Raw genomic sequence first — 12,053 nt, forward strand, 5'->3', positions numbered from 1 at the left:
TAGGCGTATTTTGGGTGTAGCGTGAGTGTAGCGTAGGCGAATTTTGGGTGTAGTGTGAGTGTAGCGTAGGCGTATTTTGGGTGTAGCGTGAGTGTAGCGTAGGCGAATTTTGGGTGTAGTGTGAGTGTAGCGTAGGCGAATTTTGGGTGTAGCGTGAGTGTAGCGTAGGCGAATTTTGGGTGTAGCGTGAGTGTAGTGTAGGGGAATTTTGGGTCTAGCGTGAGTGTAGTGTAGGCGAATTTTGGGTGTAGCGTGAGTGGAGCGTAGGCGTATTTTGGGTGTAGCGTGAGTGTAGCGTAGGCGTATTTTGGGTGTAGCGTGAGTGTAGCGTAGGCGTATTTTGGGTGTAGCGTGAGTGTAGCGTAGGCGAATTTTGGGTGTAGCGTGAGTGGAGCGTAGGCGAATTTTGGGTGTAGCGTGAGTGGAGTGTAGGCGAATTTTGGGTGTAGGGTGAGTGGAGTGTAGGCGAATTTTGGGTGTAGCGTGATTGGAGTGTAGGCGAATTTTGGGTGTAGCGTGATTGGAGTGTAGGCAAATTTTGGGTGTAGCGTGAGTGTAGTGTAGGCGAATTTTGGGTGTAGTGTGAGTGTAGTGTAGGTGTATTTTGGGTGTAGTGTGAATGTAGTGTAGGTGTATTTTGGGTGTAGTGTGAGTGTAGTGTAGGTGTATTTTGGGTGTAGTGTGAGTGTAGTGTGAGCGTATTTTGGGTGTAGTGTGAGTGTAGTATGAGCGTAGTGTGAGCGCTTGTTTGTGTGTTCTGTCTGTTTCTGGTCGGGGTCATGCAGTGATATGTATTGTGCATTGTGGGTGATCTGTAAACACAGTGCATTGTGGGATTTTGGTTAACTGTTCTTTTTCTTTTACTATTTTTCCAAGCAGCAGTTGACAGCCAAAGAGCACTACATAGTGAACTGAGTGCCGTTTGGGACAAAACCAATGCCTGACAAATTAGCCACGATCATTATTTCCGTAGTGCGCACACACTTACAGACTGACACACACACACACACACACACACACACACACACACACACACACACACACACACACACACACACACACACACACACACACACGAGTGGAGATGATGGACAGCTACATTAGCTAATGCAGTAGGATTAGCTTATTTACTGTAACTAATGAAATGTGTTTAAATATATAATCATTTACACAACAAATAAATGACCAATCACCTTCACAGGCTCCGCCCAATTAGTGTCCCCCCATTACCACTTTTATTGCCCCCCATTTCCACATAAACTCTCCCCTTTTCCCCTTTACTGTCCTCCCCATTTCCACGTTTACTCCCCCATTAGCTTCTCTGACTAAAACCTTTAGCAAACCCAAACCCACACCTATGTCTAAGTCCATACTGCATCTCTGTCCAGGTTTTCCTGCCCTTATCTCCCCTCTGTCCATGTCCTCACCCTCTCTCTGTATCCAGGTCCTTGCTCTCTCTCTCTCTCTCTCTCTCTCTCTCTCTCTCTCTCTGTCCATATCCTCCCCCCCCCCCCTCTCTCTCTCTCTCTCTCTCTCTCTCTCTCTCTCTCTCTCTCTCTCTCTTTATCCATGTCCTCACCCTCTTTTTGTCCATGTCCTCACTATAACACACTGCCACACCTTTTCTATATAATGAAGATAAACAGTGCTGCAGTAAGAGTTTGACTGTGCTGCAGGACGGTGATTGTTACTGCTGTGTTTTTTGTGTAATATTTTGTTTGCACTGTTTGGGTTCCTGCTCATTTCCAATCAAACTATTTATTCATTAATAAAATGTTTAGTGAATGATTAGGAGAGCATTATGGGAAAAATCTATTCTTTTATTAAAATTGTTTTATCATAATAAAGTCATTTAATCCACATTTTTACTGTAAGCGTGTCCCAAATCTACAAACACCACAGTGCATTATGGGTATCTGGTGTACATACTATTCTTCCCTTCACTCTCTAGTGATTAGTGTGATTTGGGACACAGCCCATGTCTGTTAGACTAGCCACAACCATGATTTGTTTACAATGTCCAGATGGAGGGATTTGGGAAAAAGTGACATGCTGGAAAGATGAAAGAAAAAAACAAACAAAAAAAAACAAAAAAAAAAAACAGGAGATGAACATCTGTGAATTTTGTAAAGAACCTCTGACTGTTTTTCTACCACGCTTGTTTGTGTGTTCTGTCCGTTTCTGGTCGGGGTCGTGCAATGATATGTAATTAAAGACGAAAAAAAAAGAGACGTAAAACTAAAATAGTGTAATATCTGCATGACTTCCTGTATTTTTATGAGCAGAAAACTCTGGTCGTTGTATAACTGAGTGAATGTTTTTGATTCCAAACACAATTATGGAACACAAACTTCTGTGTGGAATGCCTCAGTATCTTGATCTTCATCACCAACACACCTCCCTCATTCCTCTACTCCTCCACTCCATCACTTCACCTCCATTTTTAAAGCGATCCATCTGCCATGTTTCCTTTTCTTTGAGTGTAGATGATCAGGGAGGACATGCAGAGTGTGTAATGTGTAATGGAAGTGGACATCACGTCTCTGCTGAGACTACATGTGGAGAAAAGAAAATGTTTTGTTGTTGGCCTTCAAATCATTCAGTAAACGCTCACCTCTCATTCCGCCATCTTTCCTATCTATTTTAAACAAGAGGGAGGCTTAGTTCTGATTTTCCCAGCATGCTCGGGGGCAACTGATGTGACTTCCTGCTTTCCAATTCTGTTCAACAGAACAAAAAAGACATTTTAATGAATAGTGTTAGTAAAACAATACAAGCTGATTAACTAACACACACACACCACACACACACACACACACACCCACACACACACACACACACCCACACACACACACACACACACACACACACACACACACACACACACACCACACCCACACACACACACACACACACACACACACACACACACACACACACACACACACACACACACACACACACACACACACACCCACACACACACACACACACCCACACACACACACCCACACACACACACACACACACACACACACCACACCCACACACACACACACACACACACACACACACACACACACACACACACACACACACACACACACACACACACACACACACACACACACAAGCTGTGAATGAGGTCTGAACTCTGATTGGTCAGAAGGTGGTGATGGAGTGAGAACAGGAACATGTACAAAGTATATTACTTTATATACATTTATAGCTAAATGAGGAAACTGCTGTGGTATAATAGAAATCACGCATGTGTTTGTGTGGATGTGTGGATTATTCTCCAGAATATTTAATTATTTAATTATCATTAATAAATGCGTTAACATGAACAATAGAGGACGAGCGAATAATCAGTTTTACCGATTCATCAGCACCGATAGTGGAACGCTGGAACAATCAGCTATCAGCAAAATTCCAAACCGATAGTTTTTCCGGCTTCCGGTCTACTGGTATTATGAGAGCGGCCTCTAGAGGTGAATCACTGATGTCACGTGACGTTAGTTTTTACACGTGAGGCTGCACGATGCTCGGAGAACGCTATATTATATTTATTATTTATAAACATATTTATGAATATAATCATATTTATTTGGCACATTTTCATGATTCAGTCCTGGGTTTTTTTATTCCTGTAATAAGTTTCAGTTACATGGAGTGTTTTTTTTCCCCCCAGTATCCATTTTTATTGGTTAATTAAAAGCTATTGGTATCAGCAAAATCTAGGGTTATAATATAGCATAATAATGGGAATAGTGTCATGCGACCTCATTGTGTGTGTGTGTGTGTGTGTGTGTGTGTGTGTGTGTGTGTGTGTTCATGACATGATTTTTTTAAGGTTTATGACACAGAGTTCAAGTAAAGTGTTATGTATTATTAAGATGTAGGACAGGGGATGTTTCCTGTATCTCCCCATCATGAGCTCAAAAACAGGCACAGGCACACACACACACACACACACACACACACACACACACACACACACACACACACACACACACACACACACACACACACACAGAATGAATACAATGCACATGATTAAAAATCACCATGAGGATGATGAGGCTTTCCTCTTTTATAATCGATTAGACTGTGTGCTTTGTACTCCAGGTTGCCAGATCTATGATAAAAAAGCCCTAAACACTGCCTCTGTAAATCATACACAGGTTTATAAGTTACTCTTCCCGAGTCTCAGCTTTAACGTCTACGTTATATATTATTGTAATTATTCCCTGAATATTTCTCATCCATGTGTATCTACTGATGACCCCCCCCCCACACACACACACAGCATGAGTGTAAAACGAGGTGACATAACATGATGGCTAGAGCATGCTGGGAAACGTTCACGTGTGTCTCAGGCTTTTCTCCAAGTTTTTCTCAGAGTAAACAATCAGGTTTAAATGGGGATAAAAATAAAGCAGCAGTGTGTAATATTTAGTGCCCTCTGCTGTCAGTCAGGTGATCTGCAATTATAATAAAAAATCTAATGAAAAGGGGAGGTTAATGATTGGTTCTTATTAGATTGGAGGTGGCGGCTAATTTTAAGGCCAGAAACTAGCAAAATTTGTTGCAATGTGAGATTGTGAATAAATTCTGTGCTGTAATGAAATGTGTTTAGGATATATATATATATAATTTTAAAGTTTAAAAATAACAATAATAAAAAAAAATTAGAAAATAAAGAAATCCACCTGGTCAGTTTATAAAATTGTATTTGCGATTGGAGCCAATCAGAGGGCCGCATGATTTTCTCATGTTTATTTTTTTTCTCAATTTTTTTATTTATTTATTTTTGTTCATTGAAGTCATATTTCACGTCACATGACATGAGGTCACATGATCAGTGTGTGACATCATCGTTCATTTCTGTCGGATTTATGTACAATGCAAATCTATTTCTATATTTGCAATAAATTTGTATCAAAATATGCGATCTGTCCTTCCTTCCTTCCTGTGTGTGTGTGTGTGTGTGTGTGTGTATCAATACAGCTGTAGTGTAATGAACTCTGTAAATCTGCAGTCTGTGGAACACACACCACTAATAACACTGGGTTACCTAATGACACACATTCTTCACTTGGCGCGTGTGTGTGTGTGTGTGTGTGTGTGTGTGTGTGTGTGTGTGTGTGTGTGTGTCTCATCCACTGAAACTGTGTTTGTGATTTTGTTTAAAACAGAGAGACAAAGCAATCAGCTCCTATACAGGCATGTATCTCACACACACACACACACACACACACACACACACACACACACACACACACAGTTTTACAGTTAGAGGCTCATGTGTTCATTTCATGCTGTTTCTCAGTAATAATCTCGACAGGACGTGTTTACGCCGCTGAGAGCTCAGAGTTGTAACTAAATTATTTTTTTTCAACACAGTTTAGCTCTTCTGTGTGTGTGTGTGTGTGTGTGTGTGTGTGTGTGTGTGTGTGTGAGAGAGAGAGAGAGAGAGAGAGAGAGATTTGTCTTGTATTGATCAGTTAAACCTCTGGACTGGGTAAACAGCACCTTCTGAAGTTACTGTTGCTATGGAAACGAGGACAGTGTTGAAGGTATTGTTAATGAACTGAACCTCGTTCTCCACCTCAACCACCAGAACTGGGTCGAACCCTGATCTCTGTCGCCATGGAGACGCTCCGTACACCTCTTTCATAAGTAACATCAAACAGGTGACAATGCTGGACTTTACCATCACTGACACTGTTTTAAACCTGCAGCAACATCCTGCAGCAACATCCTTACAGTTATCCTTACTCTGTGTGTGTGTGTGTGTGTGTGTGTGTGTGTGTGTCTGTTTACTTGAAACTATTTTTTATTTCGATAAGTGCATCTTTAAATATAAGAAAATAACAGAAGTAAACATAAGCACGCGAGGAGAAACTGTTGTACTTCCTGTATAGCTTGAATGACAGGTGTCTCGTCCAATGATCGGTAAGTTTCCATTCACACACACACACACACACACACACACACACACACACACACACACACACACACACACACACACACACACACACACACACACACACACACACACACACTGTACCTCCCTTTTCCACTTTGTCTGATTTGTAATTTTGTTTTCTGATTTGTTAATGTGTTTTGCACTTCTTGGCCACCATATGGCGAACGATGATGGGATTTTATAAAGCTTTCTGATGGTGTGTAAATGAAGCTGTAGGTGTGCTGATCTACCTGTTCAGAAGGTCCTGGAGTGTGTGATGGTGTAAAGATCACACAACATTTCAGCACGTTGGAAAGCAACCAGAACATCAGACCACATTCTGGAACAGATCACTACACTTCTAACACAAACTAATCAGACTCTCAAAACAATCCAGGTGAGCTCCAGAACTGACCAGTGACAGCACAGGGGTGGAGCCTGAAGCAGGAAATGAATGGAAAGCACCTCAGGATCAAAGCATACACACCCACACCCACCCCCACCTACCTGTAAATACACACTGTGTGCTGAGGAGGAACATTGAAATAGTCTGGAAAATACAGAAAATGTAATTAGGATAAAATATTCACACACACACACACACACACACACACACAAACACACACACACACCCCCCAGTGAACACACAATGGCTTTGCTGAGAATATTGAGGTGTTTTGGTGCTGTAATTTATTTTCTTTTTTCTGTTAAAAACGAGCTGAAATTAATTTACACACACCCCCCCCAACCACCACACACACACACACACACACACACACACACACACACACACACACACACACACACACACATATATATATATATCTGCATAAGGTGTACCAGTTGTGTATTTCTATTGAAATAATTGAGTATTGGGAATAATTTCATACATATCCAAAAATATAGTAGAATATACTGTAAGTCCGTCATTCTGCAGCAGAGAAGGACAGATTTCTCTTCTCTTCTCTTCTCTTCTCTTCTCTTCTCTTCTCTTCTCTTCTCTTCTCTTCTCTTCTCTGCTGCAGAATTACAAAAAAGACAAAGAAATGGATGAAATCTTTACATCACTCTTTCATGCAGTCACACTCAGTCGTCTCTTATTAAACCCTTGTTAGTGTCTGAGTGTTTCTATGGGAGCTCTGACATCAGCAATTACATCATCAGGCTTTCAGAGCAGAAGAATGTCAGGAGGCGTGTCCACGGTTCTTCAAGCAAAGGGTATTGAAGGGTACTAAGGAGTATTAAAAGGTACTGAAGAGTATTAAATGGTACTGAAGGGTACTACTAAACTGACACTAACTGAACCACACACACACACACACACACACACACACACACACACACACACACACACACACACATACGCATGCACACACAGAGCATGGAGCATCCGAATGTTTAAAGCATTAATAATGGATATGAGAGAAATCGATCAGCTGCCTCACTGTTCATCAATATTTCATCCTCAAATGAACCTCTTGCTCCTGAAGTCATCTGTTTCTCAGTCTTTCTCACTCTCTCTCTTGTCTTTTTTTGAAAGACTTGTTGGGACTACGTTCAATATGAGTAAAATACTTCAACATGTACTGTTCAAATCACATCCTCAACATTTTACTCAAGACATACTGGAATTAGGGACTTATAGCTTGTAATGGAGTAAGTAAGTTTTGCAGTAAGGTATCAATACTTTTACACAAGTAGGATTCTCAGGAAGTCTCTACACCACAGGTTGTGATGAAGTTGGTTCCAATTAGCCGCAGTCCAGACAGAAAAACATGGTTTTGAAGTATGAAAAGGAAGCCATGTTGGTTCATTAGGTTCCCTGATTATATGTTAGCTCATTCATTAACGAGTTGGCTTACTGATCAGAAGGTCTGTGGTTCAAACCCCGGTATTGCTAGGGTACTGCTATGAGTTGCTTTTTTCATGACTTGTAATGGAGTAAGCAAGTTTTGCAGTAAGGTATCAATACTTTTACACAAGTAGGATTGTCAGGAAGTCTTTACAACACAGGTTGTTGTGAATTTGATGCCAATTAGACGCAGTCCTGACAGAATTACATGGTGTTGAAGTATGGAAAAGAAGCCATGTTGGTTCATTAGGATTATTGACTGCATGCTTAAGTCAGAAGTTGTAGCTCAGAAGGTAAGGTGTTGGTTTTCCAATTAGCAGGTCCCCACAAGGTTGTGGTTTTAAGCCCTGGAATCGCCAAGGTAGCATTGTAATTTCTTTTTTGAAATCTAGTAGTTTGTCTACTTTGTGAGATTAAACTGTAAATCTATTTTTTTATTAAAGAGACCTGTTCAAAAGATTGCTTTATTTCGTTGTCTTTTTTGAAAGACTTGTTTGGCCTACTTTTAATGTTACATTGTGTTAAAGTGTGGAAAAGAAGCTATGTTGGTTACTTTAGTCTTATTGACTGTTTGCGCACATCGGAGGTGGTAGCTCAGTGGGTAAGGTGTTGGTTTATCGATTAGCAGATCCCCTCAAGGTAGTAGGTTCAAGCCCTGGCATCACCAAATTAAAATGTTATTTCTCTTTTGAAATCAATAGTTTTTCTACTTTGTGACATTAAACTGTAAATCCATTTGTTAATGAAAGAGACCTGTTTAAAAGATTGCAGATTGCTTTATTTCTTTTTGTTTTTTGAAAGACTTGTTTGTTCAGATGGTTGTTAATTAGGGTTGTACATCAAATATCTTCTACTTCTACCTAATATTTATATAGATATATAATATAGCAATATATCTTGCAACACTGTTGATCACATGCATGTTTTGTTTTAATTTAAATAGATTCCAGTATGCACAGATCATTATTTATTTTAGACCATGAAGGTGTAAATGAACATGAACATTTACTGCCTGTCATATAACATAAGTGTTGTAGATACCAAAATGTGGAACTTTTTAGACTCTCAGAATTGAAGAGAATTAAATGTGTTAAACAGGAAGTGAGGTCAGGCTTTTTTACTTTTAACTTTCTTAGAAATTGTCTATTTAAATACAAGAGATAATGGGAAATAGTGAAAAAGCAAAATAAATAAATAAATATAAACAGTTAAATTCTCCCTTTTAAACATCACTTTGGTTATGGTCTGAACTTAATCTTCATCTTCGTTAATGTTATACACAGTTATAATTGCATATAAATTGGATAATCTACAGATCATTTATAATAGTGACACCTAGAGGTGGTTGGTGGAAAGACAAAATAGGGACGTCGCCACCAGAATAGAAAAAACGGACAAAAATTGAGCTCTCTAAACCTGTGTATTTCTGATAATAAAGATGATTTTTGGGAAACAAAAAATCCAAGAGAAATTTGAAAAAATTGTGGCCTTAATGTATTTAGAAATCAGTGTCCCCACGAGTAACCACCCAGTCAGGAGTCCCCACCATGTAGCAAAAACAAGTATGTTTGTGTGTGTGTGTGTGTGTGTGTGTGTGTGTGTGTGTGTGTGTGTGTGTGTGTGTGTGTGTGTGTGCATGGATGCATGTATGTAGAAAAGATGAGGCTCCACTGAACAACATGCTGTAAAGCATTTTTGCTTCAACCAAACAATAGTTTGGAAACTCAGATGGTTATTCTTTTGTTTACATCAATGTACTTTGATTGGTGTATTGTTTGTATATGATTTTGGAATAACTTTCGCATAAAAAACGCCATCTTGGTGGTAAAAAAACAAATATGGCTGGTATTATATAGTGTTACAAAACAAATGAGACAAAAAAAAAAAAAAACAGTAAAAGAGGCGGAATCTCTGGCTTCAGTCAGGTGCCATGACGTTCTGCTCTGCACCACCTTTCATTTCAAACCTTTTATTTCCAGCCAGTAGCATTAGGGAAACGAAATGATTGATGGAAAATGTAGCCAATGAGTGCAGGATGGGAGGATTTTATTCCCCACATGGGGGCAGGGCCACTGGAAGTAATTTTGAACAGGGGGTGCTGTGAATTTTTTATTTATTTATTTTTTGACAAGAAAAACCTATGAGCCTATGGGCCTATTTGGAATACATTTTAAAAAATAACATAGGGCTGTGACGATGGCACTTTTTTTACCGCCGCGGTGGTAGTGGACCAAATACCGGCGGTGTTGCGGTGGTTGGGGGGTTGTTTTGAAATAATAATAAAAAAAAAAAACCCAAACAAACAACACACTAAAGCCTGTAAAGCATTGAAATAAATATCAGTAAATACTGGTAACTTACATAATATAATAAAGTTGAATCCATTTAAAAAAAAAAAAAAAAACAGTTTTATATTTCCACACAAAGACGCGTTATAGCCTCCCGCTCTGCGCTTTGAGAGGGATGTGGAACACGAGCAGGAAAGAGACCACCGATCTCTTTTTCTGATATCTTCATGTTGTTGTAAAAGGTATAAACAGCTAATTTCATCTTCCACAAGGGCAAGGCATTTAGGCTATGTTTGCGTGCTGCCACTTCCTGCGGCCATGCGTGGGGGAGTCTTAGTTTTATTACTCTTTACAAACTCTTAGTGGTCAAAGCAGCACAAGCATATTAGCACACCAGGAATTGATGCAACTCTTGGTTCTGCACAAACAGCTGTTTATAGCTCGTGCTAATTGGACTTGAATTACAAAACAAAAAAGAAAACTAAAAAAACGAACTGTCAAGTGTTTTTATTGGAGATTTGCACAAAGCAGCGATGTGGAAAATATTCTTGGGGGCAACAGAGACTTGGTGATCTGTATGGGGATGGAAAATCTGAGCCTATTTTACACTGATAAGTAATTGTGTGTGTGTGTGTGTGTGTGTGTGTGTGTGTGTGTGTGTGTGTGTGTGTGTGTGTGTGTGTGTGTATTGTTGAGATTGGAATGGCCAGACATCAATATAAATGGTCATGACTGTAAAACAAGAGCTTGTCTGCTACCTGGTCATCAATATGAATGTTAACTCAATATCAATATCCAAACATGTAGAACAAAAGCCTTTAATGATCAGCAGGTCATTTCTATGCAGACTGTATGAATCGAGTATGAATGATCACCTGAGTTTAGCAGGTGTCTCTCACACAGGGGGAGGAGAAAAGGATCAGACACAGTCTCAGGAATCTCATTTTTCATGAAAATCTTCATATAATTTAAAATATAAACTCAGGAGACATGTGGCTTTCAGCCCAGTACTTTTCTGGATTGCTCCAGAACTGATTTCATGTGTTTATGAAGAAATAAAACCATTTCAATTCAGGATTTTTTTTTTTATGTACTTCATCATATATAATTTTCTATAACTCATCTTTTTGAGCAATATCAAATTTAAATGATGGACAGTGAAGCTCAAAGTGTCTTCTTTTTAAAGGTGTTTGAATTGTGTATGTAGCCCACTTTTATCAGGAACTGTTAACATTTACATTAAGGTAGGGCATTTCAGCTGTGAGTCCCAAAATCTGTGCCGAAGGCTAACAGGTTAACTGATGTTTTAAAAGACTTTGAGATTTTATCATCAGCGAAAGTAAACTAGGGAAAAGTGAAGCAGTTTTAGGTGGGGAGTGGGCAGGTGGGGAGCCGACACTCCCAGGAGGCCTGGTGTGAAAAAAAGGAGGTTTTAAATACTTTGGTGTCTGCCTGGGGAGTGACGAGTTTTTAAATAAAAAATGGGAATGCACTGTAGAGCACATCAAGGGCAGACTTAGTAGGTGAAAGTGGCTGGTTCCAAAGATGTCCTACAGGGGGCAAATGCTGGTGATCATCAACCTGCAGCGTTGTCAGTGTGGCACAACCTGGCATGCGTGGATAGGCCGCCAAACCTGCTAGCAAACATCAAGGCCCTGCTCGTCGACTTCTTCTGGGATGGTCTGCACTGGATTCTGCGCAGTGTCCTCCATCGGCCCAACTAAGAAGGGGGCAAGTGCTGGTTTATCTCGCCAGCAAAACTGCAGCCTTTCACCTCTCCTAATCGGGCCCAGGAACCTGGTACGGAGGACAGCAGCCAGTGGATTTTTGCATATGGTGGGAGCACTGGGACTGGACAGAACTTTGTTTTTAATGGACACAAACATGCTGTATGTGTCTGGACTACAGGTCTTTTACTGCAGACTCTTTAAAATATGGCCTT

General features: G+C 40.0%; 1 long non-coding RNA gene across 1 annotated transcript in view; it reads left to right on the top strand.

The window, feature by feature from the left end:
* Positions 1 to 11,735: 11,735 nt before the first annotated feature.
* LOC310731503 overlaps positions 11,736 to 12,053 on the top strand; it is an 11,228-nt gene continuing 10,910 nt past the window's right edge. The window contains exon 1 of the long non-coding RNA XR_014535236.1: positions 11,736 to 11,911. This is a non-coding gene — a long non-coding RNA (uncharacterized lncRNA). The remainder of the gene's footprint in view (positions 11,912 to 12,053) is intronic.

The sequence above is a fragment of the Silurus aristotelis genome, assembly GCF_946808225.1.
Source record: "Silurus aristotelis genome assembly, chromosome: 9".
Lineage (NCBI taxonomy): Eukaryota > Metazoa > Chordata > Actinopteri > Siluriformes > Siluridae > Silurus > Silurus aristotelis.